The following is a 20504-nucleotide window of genomic DNA, read 5'->3' as shown; positions in this document are numbered from 1 at the left end:
ATATGGTCTCTTCTTTAGGTCATGTGCTGCCTAAGTGAGACAGTAAGAAGCTCGTAAACAACTAGAAACCAATAGCAGGCCAGTCTGTAGTCCAGTGCCGTAAAGAGAGAGACACCAGAAGTGCAGAGGTGATGGGAAAAGGAGAGGCATCAATAGGGACCATAGTAGCTAGAGATGGCCTTTGACTCAGTTGTGGCCTGTCACGAGCTGTGAAGGCTAGGTGGTACTTGATGGATTCTGACAGGAGGCTACAGGTGGGTACCAGAAACGGCTGGGCAGACTGTGAGGACCATAAGTGCTCATGCTCGTGTGTGTGTGTGGCCAGAAGTCCAACATTAAGATGTCAGATGAATGAATGGATATACTTTCTTTAAAGACACAATGAAGAAAGATCCCACATCTTCCCATGACATCTGGTAGCCTGAACTGTTTCTGGGCTTGTAGATCATTCCAGTCCCAAGCCATCTTTTTAGGCTTATATTAAGAAAAGTTCTTAGAAAAAAATTATAAAATGTATTTTCAAATTTTGAGATTATCAGATAAATTATGTGCTGTTATAGTCACAGATCTGAGAGGCAGCACATTCCAAGCTTAGAAATATCATTTAAAATTACTTAAAACTATTATATAAAAATTCAGAATTTTTATCACCACATATATTTTCTCATAGTCAGTTTTCTTGAGCACTTCCTTTATTGTATGTGTGTTCTCACACTCTTTCCCTCTGTGTGTGTATATGTGTGGTTAAGATGCGGATAAAATGTGATGAGTGTTTAGCATGCTAATTTGCAGTAACCATTTCCTATGGAAGGAGGAAGACCGTTGAAGAAACCATTGTGTCCCAGTGGGGGTTGATAAAGCACTGCACGTGGGCAGACAGTGTGCATTGGTCTCTGAACGGGTAAGAGTGCCGTTCAGAGAAAGTATTAACATTAGGTGTCGCTCGAGAGGATTGCGTTAGCTGCACTGCAGTGCAGAGGCTGGTTGATTATATCAGAATCACGTGTTGTTGGGGGCAGGAGAGTACAGATTTAACAATGTGTCCTTATAAATTAAGCACTTCAGAAATAACAGTTTTATGATTACATGCAGGGAAAACATTGAAGGAGTGATAACTTCATGAATGATGGTATAACAAAGTCTGAATGTAACTAAAGAATAAAACCTATTTTTAAAACAGAAATGTGGTGATATTTTATCTGTATACCTCAATAAAGTTTATCTGAGGATCAGAGGAATCAGCCAGCCACTATAGTAAACTTAGAATTCAGGCAATGATAACACACACCTTTAATCCTATCGCTTGGAAGGCAGAGATCCATGTGCATCTCTGTGAGTTGAAGGCCACACTGGGAACAGAGTCAGTGGTGGCGGTGGTACATACCTTTAATCCTAGCACTAACCATAAAGGGCTGAAGGTCTGTACAGACAGACAGGAAGTGACAGAGCTGGGCAGGAAGAGGAAGTGATGTAACTTGGCAAAGAGAAGAAATGAGATGACAGAACATAGGTGTGGGTAGAAGTAGGTCTCTTTGGCTGAGGATCTCCAAGTGGTGAGAACATGGCTGACTTCTTTCTGCTTTTCTGGTCTCAGGGTTTTACCCCAATACCTGGCTCCGGGTTTTTTATTAATAAGTCCATTAGCAATTCGTCTTACATCGAAGAGATAGAATGTTCCTGGAAAAGATTGCTCACTAGGGCTTGTTCTTGAGGGCTGTTCTCGTATCAGGTCTCTTTGCATCTGTCTCCTATTCACTGTGAAAAGGGCCACGTTGCTCTGCCACGTGCTTCTCACCATGGTGTTCTGCCTCAGCATAGATGGCCACAAGCAATGGATCATGGATTGAAATCTTTGAAACTGTGACCCAAAATAAATTCTCCCTTTAAAAAAAGTGTATTGTTTTTGCATGTCCTAATGTAGGTTAAATTTTTCAGAAAAAAAATTGTTTTCTCATCTATAAGTGATATAAATAACATCTTTAGTTAATAAGCATATTTTTATTACTAATGGCATTTTCTGTTAACTTGAGAAGTGAAAAGTTAAAAATATAAGAACAAAGAAAGTTAATTTGAACTTACTTGTTCATATATTGTTCAATGTCTTTTAAGTTTTTTTAAAAAATCGAAGAAATTTTGTAGCAGGCTTTCTTTGGACCACCAGCCAGCTCACAAATCATGACATGGAAACATTATTAGTATGGCTCAGCCTTATCTTATGCTTGTTTCTTGTCAGCTCTTATAACTTAGTTTAACCTGTTTCTCTTCATCTGCATTTTGCCTCAGGGCATTTCACCTTTCTTTCAGTCTGTGTGTCCTACCCTGTGTCTGGCCGGCTGTGGCTGCCTGGCTGGCCCTGGACTTCTCCCTCGCTTTCCCTTTCCTTCCCTCTTTGCTCTTGTTCTCTCCTCCCCCTCTTCTCTGGAACCTAGATTCCTCCTCCTACTCATTCTGTCTACCCGTCAGCCCCACCAAGCCCTCTACTGCGTAACTATTGGCCGTTCAGCTTTTTATTAGACCAATCAGGTGACTTAGGCAAGGTAAAACAGCAACACATCTTGACCTAATTAAAAAATGCAGCAAAACAAATGCAGCACATCATTGCTTAGTTAAACAGATGTAACACACTTTTACATCCTTAAAGTAATAGTCCACAACAGCATCAGAACTGTTGAGCAGGTTGTGGCATATAGCTGACAGGAGATATGCAGCATTTGCATTTAAAAATTAATTACACCCTTTAAAACTGGTGGCTTTTGATGTTGGGTTCAGGCTCCCAGTTTCCCTCTGTGTCCATCCTGTACAGGCTCTGCAGGTGCTCACCTTCATCTTGGTCTTTCATCTTTGGGTCTTGGTCCTGGTTTGTGAAGCACACCTCAACTCTAGCCACATTCGTCCTTATTTCATTTTAGCTCACATATATGCTGATATGTTTGATCTTGCTTCCTGTCCAAACCTCAAATTCTGATCATTCCAGACGATTACCATGTTTTCAGTTAGTTCCTCATCGATTACTAGTTTGTGATGCTGGAGACGTGAACTGGATTCTTAGCATGCTAGGCTCTACAACTGGGTTGTTAACTCACTAATGTTTTTATTAGCTTGTGTGTGTGATAGAGTCTCACCAGATAGATCCTGCTGGCCTGGATGGAACTCACTATATGGCCCAGGCCTCAAATTTGAGCAATCCTCCTGCCTCTGCCTCCCTAATGCACAGGCATTTGCTGCCAACCCATCTCATTAACTCTTAATATCTTGTGTTTTCTCCGCTCTCCTGATCCCATACTTCTTGCCTTAATCAGGCTCTCAACCAGTATGAATCCCTCCTCCCTCCCTCCCTCCCTCCCTCCCTCCCTCCCTCCCCCCCCCCCTCTCTAAGGGTTCAGGGAGGGGCCGAGAGCAGCAGTGCCAGGACTGGAGCTCGAAGTCAGAGTTCCTTCCGTTTCCAGATATTGACTGATTTTCTGGAAAAGACTAGCTGCTGCCAGCATTATTACCGTCAAGGTTTTATTTTTAATTTGCCCAAAAAGAAATTTTAAAAGGTTAGTAGACTCTGGCACTACTTTCATCACGGTTCCTTTGTGCATCTATTCATTTGACAGATATTTACGGGTTGCCTACAACGTAAGCATTGCACTTGTACAGTGACTATAGAAAGTCTGTCTTTGTATACACCCAGCACTTAAAGTTGTAAACGCCTATGAAAGAGACCACATGAAGATTATTAATTAGACCTTCTAGAAATGTCCTCGTGTTCTTCTTCCTCTGCCCCCTAATCAGCCATCTGAGTTGGAAAACATCCTGGGAAGGGAAGTCAGGGACTATGAAGACAGCCGTTCACTTTGTTTGCGAAGCCCTTGCTGTTTGTCTTTGCTGTTGTAGGGATGACCGGCTGCAGTTCTCTCTTCCTCGTGGTGCAGTCTGTAACCATTTCCAGCCAGTCTTGATTCCTGCATTCAAGCATTTTCTCTTTCGTCCTTCAGGTCTTTCACTGTCCAGCTAGGGCCAGCCTTAACTGGCTTCAGGAATGGAGCTGTGCTGTTGTGCAGAGATAGGAGACCTCGCCAGGGTCTTCGATTACTTGTGGTCTTAGTGCAGAAGTTTTCATCTTGAAACCATGCATTTCCTGTGGTGGTTCTTAACATGGCCAACAGGTTGTCTGCATCTGTAGGTCTAGCTCCTCCGGTCCCACTGTAGCCCTTGGGCACAGAAGGGTCATCCTATTGTGTCCACAGGTCCGGATGATCCTCCCATTCCACTGCAGTCCTCCATCACAGAAGGGTATCCCATTGTGTCCACAGGTCCAGAGGACCCTCCTGTTCCTCTGTAGTCCTCCATCACAGAAGGGTATCCCATTGTGTCCACAGGTCCAGAGGATCCTCCTGTTCCTCTGTAGTCCTTCATCACAGAAGGGTATCCCATTGTGTCCACAGGTCCAGAGGACCCTCCTGTTCCTCTGTAGTCCTCCATCACAGAAGGGTATCCCATTGTGTCCACAGGTCCAGAGGACCCTCCTGTTCCTCTGTAGTCCTCCATCACACAAGGGCATTGAAATCCTGCCTATCTAAAGACACTGTTCTTTGCTCACTCTGTTATTATCCAGTTGTTAACACATTAAAAATACAGAATTTTATTAATTCTTTTAGAGCTTTATACAACGTATTTGGATCACCTTCACCCCCACCCTACCCCCAGATCCACCCTTCCTACCTCCCTCTACTTTGGTTCTTTTTTTTTTTTTTTTTTTTTTAAGAAGATACTGTTTTGCTACAGATGTCATGGTCATCTGGCTCTTTCTGTTTTTCTGTTCCTTCATCTGCCTTCCCTGAGCCTTAGGTGTAGGAATTGTGTTGTAAATGTATCAAATTGGGGACAGGCACCACAGTGATCAGTGGTTCTCTACATTTTGGCCCATTATGGCTTTTGTTATGGTCTCTGTGTGCTGCACAAAGAAGCTTCTTTAATGAGGGCGAGAGCCACACGTATCTGTGAATATAAGGACAAGCGTTTAGAATACAGTAAGGAATTACACTGGTTTAAGGAAGCTGTAATGGTAGCGTCTCTTTCAGAGTCCGTGGCCTCACCAGCCATTGGTAGTTGGGTAAGTTTACCGTATTGGGCATGAATTCCTTCCTCCTGAACGGACATCCAGTCCAGTGAGGAGGCTGTTGGTTCCCCGCCATGTGAGGGCCACTACTGTTTCTGTTCTCGGCATTGTCGTGGTTTATGAGCATTGCAGTTGGACGAGACTGCTGGCTGCTCCTCTCCCTAGGCAGCTTGCATCCCTCCTGACACTCAGGGAGGGGGCTTCCAGGTCAGTCTAGATCGATTCCTACAAGTCCTGATAGGTCTAAAATATGTATGTCATGTTTTCAACAATAGGGATTTACCTCCAGCCTCTGGGAAGCAACCAAAGGCAACAGCATTGCCTTATATTATTGTGGGGTCTCTTGGACTCCCCTGACCAACAACTCTGAAGAAGCCTTCCTGTGCCTGGCACTGGAGATTTTGTTAGTCTATAGTTTAGAGCAGGAGTATTGTCTTCCCAAGTAGTGTAACTTAAATTAAAATACATGTATGCATATACACACATCTGTACACACATGTACTTCTATATGATTTTAAGTAAGCATAAAACAATCAGCCGGGCAGTTGTGGCGCACGCCTTTAATCCCAGCACTCGGGAGGCAGAGCCATGCGGATCTCTGTGAGTTCGAGGCCAGCCTGGTCGACAGAGTAAGATCCAGAACAGGCACAAAGCTACACAGAGAAACCCTGTCTCGAAAAAACAAAACAAAACAAAACAAAACAAACAAACAAACAGCAACAACAACAAAAAACAACATTATTCCCTATATTTTTTCCCCATACATTCTCGCTCCCTCCTTCCCTGTCTGGGATGGTAAGCACCCCGTGACCACACCCCGCTGCCGCTGACATTTTCTCATTTCCCTTCATAGCAACTGAGTCCCAGTAGTCCTTCCCTAGAGTTCCTTTCTCTGCTTAACAAATAAATACACGAGGCTGGAGAGATGGTTCAGCACTGGCTGCTCTTCCAGAGGACCTGGGTTCGATCCCCAATACCACATGGTGCCTCACAACTGTCTGTAACTCTAGTCCAGGGGATCTCACTCCCACTTCTGGCCTCCACAGGCACTAGGTGCATACACATACATGGGGCATAGACACACACACAGACAAAACACATGAAATAAAAAGACATAAAATAAAAAGAAATACAGCTTTAAAATATAAAAATATAGATGGGCAGTGGTGGCACACACCTTTAATTCCAACACTTGGCAGAGGCAGGCAGATCTCTGAGTTCGAGGCCAGCCTGCTCTACAGAGAAAGTTCCAGGACAGCCAGGGCTATGTAGAGAGACCCTGTCTCAAAAACAAACAAACAAACAAACAAACAAAAACCAAAAGAATATTAATAACAAATCAATAACAATATGGAGAAACTTAATCTCTTCAAACAAATGCATCTGTGTACGCACATGAGGCCAGGGCTGTACCTCAGTGGAAGAATTCCAGGAGGAGGAGGAAGAGTGAAAGAGAGGGTAGCTGTGTTGTCTCGAAGTTTTCTATTTCGTTTTGTTTGAGACAAGGTCTCATTATGCAGCCCTGGCTGGCCTAGAACTCACGAGGTCTGCCTGCCTCTGTCTCCCGAGTGCTGGGATTAAAGGGATGCACCACCATGTGCTGCTGGTCTTGGAGTACTAGTGAGATTTTACACTCCGAGATTGTGGTCAGTCAGTTTTAAAGTTACAGAAATGCAGATTACACGGTGTGCTAAGTGTGAGACTATGCCCCCTGTTGTGTTTAACCTACAAAATAAACATTCTCAATGGTCTTTCTTCTTTGTATTACTGTTTGTGTAACTGTATGATATAGTTGAGAGACTTGTTTGTTTTTAACGTCACAAAGACCTAGGACCTTGGACAGATGTCTAGTATCTTTAAGACCCATTTTACTCCACTTGAAAATGAGAGTCGTGGTATTTACGTAGTAGGGTTGTTGCAGAAATGGAAAGAAACGATGTCTGTAAAGCTTGCAGCTTGTGGTAGCACTTCAGCCGGTGTGCATGCCTTTTCTCACTTTAATAAAGATCTCGGGCTGGGGATTTAGCTCAGTGGTAGAGCGCTTGCCTAGCAAGCACAAGGCCCTGGGTTCAATCCTCAGCTCTAGAAAAAATAAATAAATGAATGAATAAATAAATAAAGTAAAATAAAATCTCAGGAGATCTACAAGTAAAACATTCTAGATATGTGTTGGTTTCCGATAGCCATCCAGTCATGTTCTGCCTGTTACTTTATACTTCCTCTGAAATACCCTGCTGCTTCCCCCATCCCTTCCTTCTGTCCTCTGCTGGGGGTATTTACAGATGTCTGAGGCAAAAGGCTAAAGCCCCACTTCCTTCTTGGATTGCTAAAATACTGGCTGACATGTGGCCCAGTCAGCTATGGCTGCCTATTCCCTGGGCTCTAGAGTGACTGCAGCTTGCTTCTCTCAGAGCCTCTAACTTGTCCAGGCTGCTACCCTGCTCCTTCTCATCTCCACCAGGCTCTGCAGCCCTCTTCACCATTCCTGCTCTTGGGTCTCACTCGTCACTTCCCTCTGTCTTCTGCCGCTAGTTGGCAAAGTCTGACTTCTCATTGCCTGCTCTGCTCTGCTCTACTGGAACTCTTCTATAAAGTGAGCAGTCACCTAGTGTTAGCATGTTCAGCATGGCCCCAACAGCATTTCCCGTTGTACTCCAGACCCTGTGGCCAGGCATTTAGTGCCAAAGCCCAAGGAAACCAGCCACATTGGTTCTCCTACAAGTGATCTTATCCAACTTTTATTATTATTACATGAAGAGGTTTATGAAAGAAATTGGAGTCTACAAAATTAATGTATACCGTAGTCCTTACCTTCAGAGAGCAGAAATACAATCCTACAATCACAAGTAATACAGGAAAAAGATGGAGGAGACTGGGGAGAGTTTTAGTGCTGGATGGAAAAGTCTTAAGATTCTCTGTTAGTCTCCAAGAAAGGTATAGGTATATTGTTCTCTAAGTGTACTGTGGGTGTAGTGTTCTAGAAGTGTACTATAGGTGTAATGTTCTAGAAGTTTACTGTGGGTGTAGTGTTCTAGAAGTGTATTGTAGATGCAGTGTTCTCTAAGTGTCCTATGGGTGTAGTGTTCTAGAAGTATAGGTGTACTGTTCTATAGGTGTACTATAGGTGCAGTGGTCCAGAGCAGAGGGCAAACACATGGAAAGGGGCTTCCATGATTCTGCACCATTTTAAAAGTGATGGTAAATAAGAATTTGTGCACATTGATGGCTGAATTCTTTTCTCTTTTCATTGGGGAGTGTGGGTATGGAAAGTCCCTATCTAATTTTGTCATTCGTTTATGTCCATGGGGATTTTATCTATTTGGACAGGGATGGAGGGTATATGTAGAGTAGGATGCATTCTTTTCTCTTTTCATTGGGGAGTGTGGGTATGTAAGTTCCTATCTAATTTTGTCATTCATTTATGTCCCATGGTGGTTTTATTTATTTGGACAGGGATGGAGGGTATATGTAGAGTAGGATGCGTGCTCTCCCACCTCTATAGTTTGGAGTTTAGGCACTGGTGAATTTTGACTCATTTTAACATTATTCTGTTATGTTGTTTACTTTCAATTCAACTGAGTAGTTTTATTTTACCCTAATGTATCATCCGTTACAAAGATTTCAAACATGTGACCAATTCTAATGTATTGGAGTAGATTTGGCTGTTCTTTATAATAACTCCATATTTATTAAATTTGAACATTTCCTTTAAGCTAAAACAGAAAGGAAAAGCATAAATAACCATGACAAACAGCTTTCTTCTGGTGTGGTCATTTGAAATGAAACAACCAAAAAATTTAATCAATTTAAATCTAGAAAAATTAGCTGATATAAGTTGTAAACCAGATGAGTAAAAGCTTTCACTTACTCATTCTTGACATTCAATTCCATTTATTCTTTATAATATATTTTAAAACAGAATGTCTGTAAAGACCAATGTTTGGGTTGCTGTTTCCTTTTCTGAGGTTACCAAGAAATAACGCATAAAATTATACTCATACTTTATTCCATCTTAACATATAGATGTGAATAATTTTTATTTAAGCCTCATAATTATAATAGTGTATAATGATATCATTTATTTAAAATAATTGTTAATAGTGATTTAAAAAACTAAACAGGCTTTGATTAGTGGGCCATAATCATTCCAAATAAGTTCCCAGAAGGATTATGTCTTGAATGCTTATTATTTGCTAGGTACACAAAAAAATGGATAACAGAACAGTTTATCCAACTATAGTCTTTAGGGACTCAAATATAAAGAATAACAAAATAATTGTCTTTCCTTTGTTTCACCCAAAATACCTATCTCCTTTAGACATACGGTGCTTAGAAGTACAAGCAGTTCAGAGTTGAAGAAAATGCTTTTTTTAAAGACTGCTTCTTTTCCCTAATCCTCTTGGGAGGCAGAAAATAGAATTAGAAGACGGCCTGGTTGGCCTCCGATCTTTCTTCCTATGCCCCTTTGCCAATCAATTCTGTGATTGGAGGCATGGTTCTTATGTTCATGTCCCTACTCTAATTGATTTCTAGGTGGACATATTCCCTAAGTTAAAAGAAAAAAATCTCAATATTTCGTATTAAACACCAGGACACTTCAACCTGCAACATCTGAACTCAAGAGCCTCCAATTAGGCATGGTGATCTATGGAACATATGAGACAGGGGTGGAGAGGAGCTGGAGATGAGATGCTCCGAGACACATCAGACAGGGGTGGACAGGAGGTGGGGATGAGCTACCATCTCATAATTATGAGCAGCCATTAATTTGCAGACAACCATCATTTTAATTGACTTTGTTAGTTTATATTAGAAACAGCTAGGTAATGGTTAAATAACTAAATGATAATTTTATGCACATATACATTTTATTCAAATTCATAGAAAGTTTAAGTGGTTTTATAGTAACTATATCAAAATGGATACAAGTAATTCTAAATATTTCTACAATAACAAATATGAAGAAAAATTAAAATCATCCACAGTCTTAGCCCCAAGATAATCTGTCACTACTTATCCATTTTCTTATAGGGACAAGCACATTTCAATTCCAAATTGGGATCATCCTGTACATAATTTCATAACTTAAGTCACAGCTTTATACACACACACACACACACACACACACACACACACACACACTGGTTTCTGATGGTTCAACTGCCTTTTTGGAGGACCTGAGTTCAGTTCCCAGCACCCATAATGGTCGACTCACAACTTCCTGAAACTCCAGCTTCAGGGATCTTCTCTTCTGGCTTCCACAGACACCCACGCACATGTGGCATACATTCACACATATACACTCAAACCTAAAGATAAAAATGATCAGTACATTTCTGGTGGTTTCTAGTATTCCGTCATACAAATACGCTTCTGTTGGTGCAGCCAACATAGCTAGAGAAATATACAGTTATGCTCACCTCAGATGATCCCCTTACTGACCCTCTCTGGTCTCCTTAATTCTCCCACTTAATTCTTTTTTTTTAAATTTTTATTTACTTTTATTTTGTGTGTATTGGTGTTTTGCCTGCAAGTCAGATCTTTGAGTTACAGACAGTTGTTAACTGCCATGTGGGTGCTGGGATTTGAACCCAGGTCCTTTGGAAGAACAATCAGTGCCCTTAACTACTGAGCCATCTTTCCAGCCCATCTCCCACCTAATTCTTAAACAGTCCCACATTTCTCTGGTCCCCTTAATTCTCCCACTTTGATAGGTTCTCTTCTCAAAGTCCAGTGCTTTTTCCTCATCTCGTTGTGTGCTAATGACCTTTCCTCCCGTCTGACTGAGGAAATGGTAGCCTAGAAGCAGCAAGATAGGAAGGAAGAGCCGGTGGCCCCAGATCCACTCAGGGACACACCTCAGATGACCTAAATTCCCTCCACTAGGCCCCGCCTCCTAACGTATCTACCTCTCATTGTTGCCACAGATGGGGACAGTAAGGTGAGTGAGCAAGCCTCTGGTCAAGGTCTTTTCATGATGACATCCTCACACGTGTGGGCGTTCTGTACTCATGTTCATCCCCCATTACCCTCCCATTATTAGTTACCAGTCCCCCCTAAAAGTCTCCCTTCTTCTTCTAGGTGTGGGTGGCTCACCAAGTAAAGTCCCTTGCCACCAAGCCTGGTGATCTAAGATTGATGCCCATGACCCACGTGGTATTAGTAGAGAACAGACTTCTACAAGTTGTCCTCTGACTTCCACATTTACATCATGGCACACACATGCACCCGTACCCCCAAATAAATAAATAAATAAATATAATAAAAGTTCAATCTAATCCTATTTAATTTGGAATCTATATTCCTCTTGAACTACAACATATATTTGTCTTTCTGTGTCTGTAATATATGAGAACATATACTGTAAGATATGATTTATTAGCTACATTGTGTATGAGAATATATATAATATTTATGAGAAACTCATATATATTATACACTTCATCAAAAGAACAAAGAGCGTGTGCCATGGAAGAAATTCTTGTGGTTAACGTAGGATAAGTAGAGTTGGCCAGGTCCTGTGATATTCTCTAATTGTTTCCAGCTAAGCTGCAGATGGAGATTCTGACTGAGTGAACACTGTACTGTAGAATTGAGTCCTTTCTGCTGCTGGATCAGATCTGATCTTACATTTAAATGTCTGGATTCCTTGTAACCTTCTGAGGGTAAAGATAATAATTACATTATTAAATAATCTTATTTATGATAAATGAAATCCCTAGTTGATCAATTAATCTAGACTTGGAGAAATTGCAAAGCAGTGGTAAATACCTAAAAGAGACATTGTATTTTGGACTGTCTAAGTGACCTCTAAAAAAGCTTTTTTAAGATTTTTTTTTATTTGTATGAGTGTTTTCCTGAGTGTGAATATGTGCACTATGTATGTGCATGGTGACGGAGGAGGCCAGAAGAGGGTGTTAGACCCCTTAGAACTAGAGTAGCAGATAGCTGTGAGCTGCCATGTGGGTGCTGGGAACCAAACCCAAATCTTCTGCAAGAGCAGCAAGGGCTGTTAACTGGCGAGCCATCTCTCCATCCCCCAAGTTACTGCTGATTGGCATGTCCTGTGTATAATCCTGGTACCTACGGTAGCAAGATATGTGTGCCTGTAAAGCAGCAGGGCATCTGAGATGTGTCTGGACCTACTGGTAAGGATTTCTTCTAAGTTCTATTTCCTGGAGAAAAGGGAGCTCCCGGGTGGCTGGGACTGGTCATGTGAGTTACTGTGAGTCTGGTTCTGTTCTTGAGGCAAGTCCCCAGTGGTTTCTGGCTTGGAACTGTAAAGTACTGGTGGGTCTGAATGATTGGATGAACACACACAGCACATTACTGTCCATTCTTTAGTTTCAATACTCCTCTGTACTCTGGCCTTCACTCCAGTCCCTTTACTCCAGGACCGATTTGGTAGGATCTGAAGTCACTTGCAGTCATTGCCAGTCTTATTCTTGAGGACATTTATGGAGGAGATGAGAATCTGCTCAGCTGCTTTAAGAGGGACGAGTAATGAGTTCAAGCTGCCTTGCATGGTTTACCTCCCAGTCATTTGTCTGTCCTGTTCGTGATGGTCAGTGACCAATTTGCAAATCATCCACTGAAGCTATTTTGCTGGTGCAGTCCATGTGAAACAGGCTGCTTGTCTGTAATGAAGATGCTTGGACACCAGGTGGAGATGAAAATACCCAGCTGTCTCCGTGGTCACAGTTGTGTAACTTCATTCAGATGACGTCTGGAGATGAGTCACTTCTTCTCCAATGAGAAAGACTTTGAGAGAATCAAGTCTTTTGTATTTTGCTCTGTTTTGTCAGCTTTTCCAAGAATATCCTGTTGTTCTTGTTTTTTATTGAGAAAACTCATGCCAGTAGTGGTGGCGCACGCCTTTAATCCCAGCACTCGGGAGGCAGAGCCAGGCGGATCTCTGTGAGTTCCAGGCCAGCCTGGGCTACAGAGTGAGTTCCAGGACATCCAGGACCGTTTCACGGAGAAACCCTGTCTCGAAAAACAACAAAAAGGAAGAAAAAAAAGAGGAATAGGAGGAGAAAACTCATAAATGTTCTAGTCAGGAAAAGTCTTAAATTATTGACAAGCTAATTTATTAATTTATTCTGTGGACAAAAGTCCAGAAATAGAGCCAGTAAAAATGCATAAAATATATCAAAAAATTGTTATGCAGCATCCTTCGATCTCTAGAAAGTGACTCCCAGACTGCACTGTGGGTACACTTTCCACCTCTAGCTGATTCTGCCGGCAGCTGGTGGAGATGCCAAGAGTGCAGGACCTGGGTCACTGTTCTCAGCCAGAACAGCAGTCTCCTTTTGTATTTAGATCATTTATCACACTAGTCCACTTAAACAAAAGCTTCCAGGATCTTAACGATTAAAAAAAAGAAAAGAGAGAAAAAGAAGAAAACTATTCATTGTAAGAACAGAGTCTAAAACAAGATGAAACCAATATGAAAATAAAACCGAAATCCCTGGAAACCTGTCTTGTGTGACCACCAACCATCACCCATGTTTCCTGAGTCACAACCTGAAGAACTTTCTTGTCTGCTTTTCAGCCTCCAATGGATGAAAAGTAGAATGTGTAAAATATTTGTGCATATTGACAGTTCTAAGGATAGTTAATAATCTCCTGGCTGGGAGAAGCTGCTGCTGAAGACAAGATGAAAATCAAGCTCAATCAAGGACAAAAATAATGTGCAGCTACTAATTGGAAGGCCAAGTCACCTTATGAACCTTGACCCTCTAATGGCATCATTCATATTGTAGCATGTACAATAAAACATGATGTTTCTGTTCACTCATAGTCTGCAGCATTTGCTTGGTGCTAGATAGAACTGTGTACAAGAGCTGCCAGGCATGCAGTGTCCAGCACTGGGAGGCAGAAGCAGGCAGATTTCTGTGAGTTCTCCATAGTGTGTTCCAGGACAGCCAGGGGTAGAGAGACCCTGCCTCAAAGAGTGAGGGGATTTAAGATGGTGTTTTGATGTTCAGATGCGTGAAGGTAGCATTCCTGTTCTTTGAAATCCCTGCTGTCCTGAGCTGCCTCATTTCCTAAGCATGACAGTTAGAATGGAGTAGACAGAAAATGCCCAGAACCTTCGTTGAAGGCTTTTATGAAGAAAAGTTCTTAGGAAAATAGTCATAAGATGCATTTTCAGAAGTCTAAATTGTTAGATTAATGTAATCATTTTCTGTTACAGTCACAAACCTGAGAGGCAATGCATGCCACAGTTAGACATAATTTAAAATTAGAATTATTAACTCAAAAAAATTTTATCACTACATATAATTCTTCACAGCCAGTTTATTTTAGTGCCTCCTGTATTATATAGTCTCTTGAAACACAGTTTTTAAGTATGAAACACTAAACAGAACAAAAAATTCTTATTAACTATGTCATGGGAAAATCCACTCCCTCAGTGTATTACTACTGTTTTAGGTTTTTTAAGATTTATTTGTGTGTGTGTGTGTGTGTGTGTGTGTGTGTGTGTGTGTGTGTACACGCATGAGTGAGGGCACCTATAAAAGTCTGAGGCTTTGGATCCCCTGGAGCTGGGTGACCACATGGGTGGCAGGAAGCAAACGCATGTTCTTTATAGGAGTGGCAGAGCTGTCATCCACTCAGCCATCTCTCCAGCCCACTGTTATTCTTGTGATGGGTCCTGCTGCGTCCTTAGGGATGATGATAGCAGAGCGAGACTGAATGAGAGCATCAGAATCATTGTGATTGTGAGGAAAGAAATCTGTAACACTCGAGTTTTTGATCATAGAAGATACCTTGGAAGCACATCATCTCCATTATTACATACACATGTAAATGGTTTGAGTGTATATGAGCTATTTTTAAATGACTAATATATGTATATGTGTAAGTATGTATATGTAAACGTATGTGTATATATCTTGGAAACACAGCTTTTGGTCTGGTTTAATAAAATGTGTTTAGCAATAAAAAATGAGAATTACTACAGAGTTTTATGCTAGGGGATGGCAATATTATCAGGGGCTTAGCATTAAAAGGATAAAATAATGGTATTTCCTATGAATAAATTCTGAACTTAATAGTTTAATGTTTTCATTAATACTTTATTTAGTAAAATAACATTCATTTGACAACTAATCTGGAAATAGAAGAAAACTGAGTCTTACTATACAGTACATATGAGACTCCAAACATTATGCACAAATTTAACAGTCTGTGTAGGAGGAAAATGGGGTATAGTTTATTATTTAGGCCATCATTGGAGAGCCTGACATGCATGCTTCACACTACGAATACATGGGAAGTTTTTCAAAAGGCTTCACATAAAAGCAAAAGTAGGTCAAATTAAAGACTAGCAGCAGTTAGTTTACATGAGTTTAATAAATAAGCCAATGAGGAAAGGTCATTTTACAAATATTGATTGTGCACTGTGGCAGGACGGTAGCACACTGGAGATTTGTCTGTAGGAAGCCTACAGCCCGGAAAAGAGGGGGCTAACTCCAAACCAGAAGGCAGTGGCTTCCCCAAGAAGGTGACCTGAACTGCAGGATCCCAGACTAAATAACAGAAAAACGCCTCTCACCACAACTCTCAGAAAGTCATCTCCTTTAATACACAGCCAAGCCAAGCACAGCTATAAGACAAAATAATAGACTGTAAAATCAACTTGAAGGTGCTTTAATAAGAACATGATAAACTTAGACCAACCCTCAGTTGCCTGAAAGGAATTAACCAGTCTCAGTACCTACAGGATGCCGTCTCGAACACACCAGTCACTCAGAGTAGACTTGAAAACTTGGGCTCACCAACAGAGTTGTCTCAGCCGTGCAGTCAACCAGGGGTCATGGTGGGAGTGGGAAGTTCACACCTCTTACGGATTTTAAACTTCCCCAGACTAAGAAATCAACTAACTGACCTCGGGCTGCTGATACCTCTGCAGTATGTGCCTGAAACAAATCACCCCAGAAGGACAGTGAGCACAGTACCGAATCTCTCACAGATAAACTCCACTGAGCTCCTGACCCCAAATTATAAAGCACACAGAAGTAATCTACATGAAGAGTGTTAGCCAGCATGACACATCACCCTCACCCCTGTTCCTGAACTCATACAGGGACTGTGGTTCTAATTAACATGCTCAGATAATACAGAGCTGGAGAGAGGACTCTGCAGTTAGCAGCACTGGCTGCTCTTCTAGAGACCTGGATTTGATTCCTAAAATCCACATGGTGGCTCACCACCATCCAGTTCTGACACCATCTTCTGGCTTCTGTGGGCACTGCACACACATGGCGCTCAGACATACATCCAAGCAAAACATACATACAAGAGAAAAATAAATAATTTTTTTTTTAATTCAGATATACCAAAGAGACTTTTAAAAAGCACAACAGAAGAGTGTGGCATTGTCTGAGAATTCGAGGATAGGTTTTTGAGCAAAGCAAAGAGCATCTGCCGCCATGCAGTCCCGCAGGAATTCCTACTGGGAACCAGCAGTCACAGAATGGAGAGGAAGATGGGCAAGGCTTGGGTCATGAAGTATATTACGTTCTGCATTAGTCAGGATTCTCAGAAAGATGGCATTTGTCTAGGGAGTGGTGGTTGTTGGCTACCTAAGAAATGTGAGGAGGGTAGGGGATAGTGAGGAGGACAGGAACACAGGCTGCCTCTCACACCGCTGCCCAGCTCCTTTGCGGCTGGCCCCTTCTCTCCTGCAGTTTTCTCCCGAAGTGAGCCTCGCCACCTGCTCATGTCCTCTGATTGTCTGTTGGTAGGGAAACCATACAATGGATTTATTATTCGTGCTTTGCTTTTGAGATAGGGCCTCTTACAGCCTAGACTGGCCTTTACTATAGCAAAAGTGACCAGAACTCCTGATCCTCGGGCCTCTGCCTCCCAAGGGCTGGGATCGCAGGCGTGTGCCACCATACCCAGTTAAAATTGATCATTTTAACCACTTTTGACTGTCCAGTGCATTGGCATTAAGTGTGCTCACACTGTCGGCAGCCGGCACCATTATCCATCTCTGGAACTTTTCCTCCCAAAACGAAATCGCGCCCACCAAACACCAACTCCCAGGGTCCCCTCCTTTCCTCACTTTCTTTCTCCGAGGCCTCCTGTTAACAGAACCACCTGTCTCCTTTAGTGCCGTTCTCATGGCTCAGGGAAAGGGACCGTCTTAAATGGACTTCTGTCCCCTCGCTCCATTTGAAAAGCCCTGAGAGAAAACCCTTAGGCATGACTTGGTAACACGCTTGCTTCCAGAATAAGACAACTAATACTGTTTACTAAGCTGGGATCCTGCCATCCTGGCATCTCCCCAATTCCCTGGTTTGTTTTTAAATGTCCAAAATAGTGCCAACACCACTCTTCTGTCTCAGTCTGCTTTGTTTTCTTCCAGAGTACTGTGTGTGTGTGTCTGTGTGTCTGTGTGTGTGTGTGTGTCTGTGTGTGTGTGTGGTGTGTCTGTGTGTCTGTGTGTGTGTGTGTGTGGTGTGTGTGTGTGTGTGTGTGTGTCTGTGTGTGTGGTGTGTGTGTCTGTGGTGTGTGTGTCTGTGTGTGTGTGTGTGTGTGTGTGTGTGTGTGTATGTGTGTACACTAGTCTAAAGTTTGTGACCTGGAGCAGCCCTCTCACTTCAGCTTCCTAGATAGCTAAGGCCACAGGTATCCATCACCATCTTCAGCTCACTGACTGCTGATAAATACATGTATTTGCTTATTGCTTCCTCCACCACCAGAACATGGGCTCACACTCGGCTTTTTCTGTCTCATTGACCCCTGTGATCCCAGGGCCTAGAACAGGGCCTGGGCCAGAACAGGAACTCAGCACTGATTTTTAATTAATTAGAAATTGGGCTGGAGCTACCTGTTTACATTCATGGGTAAAAGTGATTCAAAGAGGGGTTGTGGATTTAGCTCAGTGATAGAGCACTTGCCTAGCAAGCACAAGGCCCTGGGTTCGATCCTCAGCTCAAAAAAAAAAAAAAAAAATGATTCAAAGAAATGAATTTCAGTTCCAAGTGAGGATAAGGAATTAGATATTAAGAGGGACAGAACCTTGATATGCATGACCATAGTAATTAAACATGAAAGTTTGTCCAAATAGCAAGATAATGTTCTCTCTCTTTAATTCCCAGGTGTGTGCGTGCGTGTGCGTGTGCGTGTGTGTGTGTGTGTGTGTGTGTGTGTGTGTGTGTGTGTGTGTGTTTTAGGGCAGGGTCTCACTATATAACCTTGGCTGTTCTGGAACTCACTATGTAGACAAAGCTGGCCTCGAACTCACAGAGATCTGCCCGTCTCTGCCTCCTGAGTGGTGAGATGAAAGCCGTGCGCCACCACACCTGGCATAGTCTCAGTTTTTGAGACAGGATCTTGTCATGAATCCCTGACTCATTGGTCATTTACTGTGGCTCAGACTGACCCTGACCTTAAAGCAGCCTCCTGCCTCAGCCTCCCACGTGCTAGAGTCGCAGTTTATGCCATCCTGTCCACCTGAGAACTATACTTTTTAAAGATAAATAATTGTAAAAAATATAATGATGGGGGAGAAAATTAGAGTCCTAAGATTGTAGTAGACTCAGAAGCCCTTTCTGGAATCGCCAATTGTACATTGAACTGAGACTGTAGAAGTGAGTATAAACCCATCAGACCAATCACATACACATGCATTTTTACTGTCCAACACTGAAAACTAGCAAGATTTGGGTCTTTAGCCATTTTGGTCAGTTCTGCTCTTTCCATTTGTTCTCAGCTATACCCAGACCAAATTCTCTGGAGTGAGTCTCACCGTGTCATGCTACCCTACATTGACATCACTCTGATCCTGTTCATAGCTACCTTGGCTCTCCTCCCTCTCTCCCTTAATCTTGGGGGCAGAGTCTGTATCTAAAAACCATATTAGTGACTCATCTGTTGCTCTGATAAAAACACCATTACCAAAACAGCTTATAGAAGAAAAAATTTATTTGGGCTTATGGTTCCAAAGGGTAAGAGTCCATCATGGGGGTGGAGCGGCAGAACCAGTGTGTAGAGCTGGAACTGGATGTTGAGAGCTCACGTGCTTTGCCGTAATGAGCACGAAGCAGAGAGCATACAGACGGTAAGGACTGCACACGTCCAGTGACGTACTTCCCCCGTCAAGGCAGCACCACCTGCACCTCCCCCAAGCAACAGCACCAGTGGAGGGCCAAGTGTTCAAATGCCTGAAACTCGGGGGCATTTCTCACTCAGACCACCCCAGTGACCAGCTGTGTGCCCTTGTTTCTATCTTTTACTTTCCTTCAATCTCATTATCTTTATAACCGTTGATGGGCATCCGAAGCTTGGCCACTGTGGCACCCAGCCAAATGTACCCTATCCGCCCCCTCCCCAATGACTTCTTTTCCTGTTTTGTCTTACTCACCCACATACACCTCTCCTCTAAACCCTATGAGAAGCACAGTCCCTGGTAGGAAAACAAACTGCGTGGCCTCATGCTTGCTCCCCAGCCTCCCAGCTGCCAATCCTGCCAGGTGTCTAGGTGCCACGACCTTAAGGAATGACCTTTTTCTTTCTCCCTATCCAAATCAGAAAATAATTTCTCGGGGCTGGAGAGATGGCTCAGAGGTTAAGAGCACTGGCTGTTCTTCCAGAGGTCCTGAGTTCAATTCCCAGCATCCACATGGTGGGTCACAACCATCTGTAGTGAGATCTGGTGCCCTCTTCTGTATACATAATAAATAAATAAATCTTTTTTAAAAAATAAATAAATAATTTCTCTGTGGCAGTTTCTTGCTTTTTATTTGGAAGATTAAATAGAGATGCCCTTAGCATCTGGAGCCAACCCCCATCCTCACATTAAGTGGGAAAACTGGTGTAGAGTACTCCAGGACAGTTTGATGATAGTTCAGCCATCATCCTTCATCACGGTGGCCTAACAGTGGTCATAGGTGCAGGCTCTGCATTCAGGGTGACCACTAAACTCTGCTCTCTTGGTTCGGATGGTTTGTTGCATGTGTTCTGCCTTTTGTTCTCTGTGTAAGAGGTAACTCCGGGAAGTCTTGTACTTTTTGGTTTTTCGAGACAGGGAAAACCTGTGTAGCTTTGCGCCTTTCCTGGATCTCATTTGGTAGCCCAGGATGGCCTCGAACTCACAAAGATCCACCTGGCTCTGCCTCCCAAATGCTGGGATTAAAGGCGTGCGCTGCTGCTGCCACCACCGCTGCATCCACCACTGCCACCACCACCCAGCTGGGAAGTCTTGTTCTTAACTCCTGGAACTTTGCATACTTTGAAATCACCTCTTTATGATGTTTGATCTGGTTAGGAGGTCTAGCATCTTTAGCCTGGAATTTGTGACTCTTTTAAAGAGACATTAAAAAGGTATTAACTCTTACTAAAAGTTGCAGATTCCTTAGATTTGGGGACACTCTTAGAAGTC

The 20504-nt window shown here is 42.6% G+C and overlaps 1 protein-coding gene across 1 annotated transcript in view; it reads left to right on the top strand.

Annotated features, from left to right (window-relative positions):
* Positions 1–20504, top strand: part of Acbd6 (acyl-CoA binding domain containing 6) — a 151516-nt gene that overhangs the window by 110658 nt on the left and 20354 nt on the right. The gene's annotated exons all lie outside the window — the stretch shown is intronic.

Source organism: Onychomys torridus, chromosome 11 (assembly GCF_903995425.1).
Source record: "Onychomys torridus chromosome 11, mOncTor1.1, whole genome shotgun sequence".
Taxonomy (NCBI): Eukaryota; Metazoa; Chordata; class Mammalia; order Rodentia; family Cricetidae; genus Onychomys; species Onychomys torridus.
The sequence above is the reverse complement of the archived record's forward strand: the minus strand, read 5'-3'. Positions and strand labels throughout refer to the sequence as shown.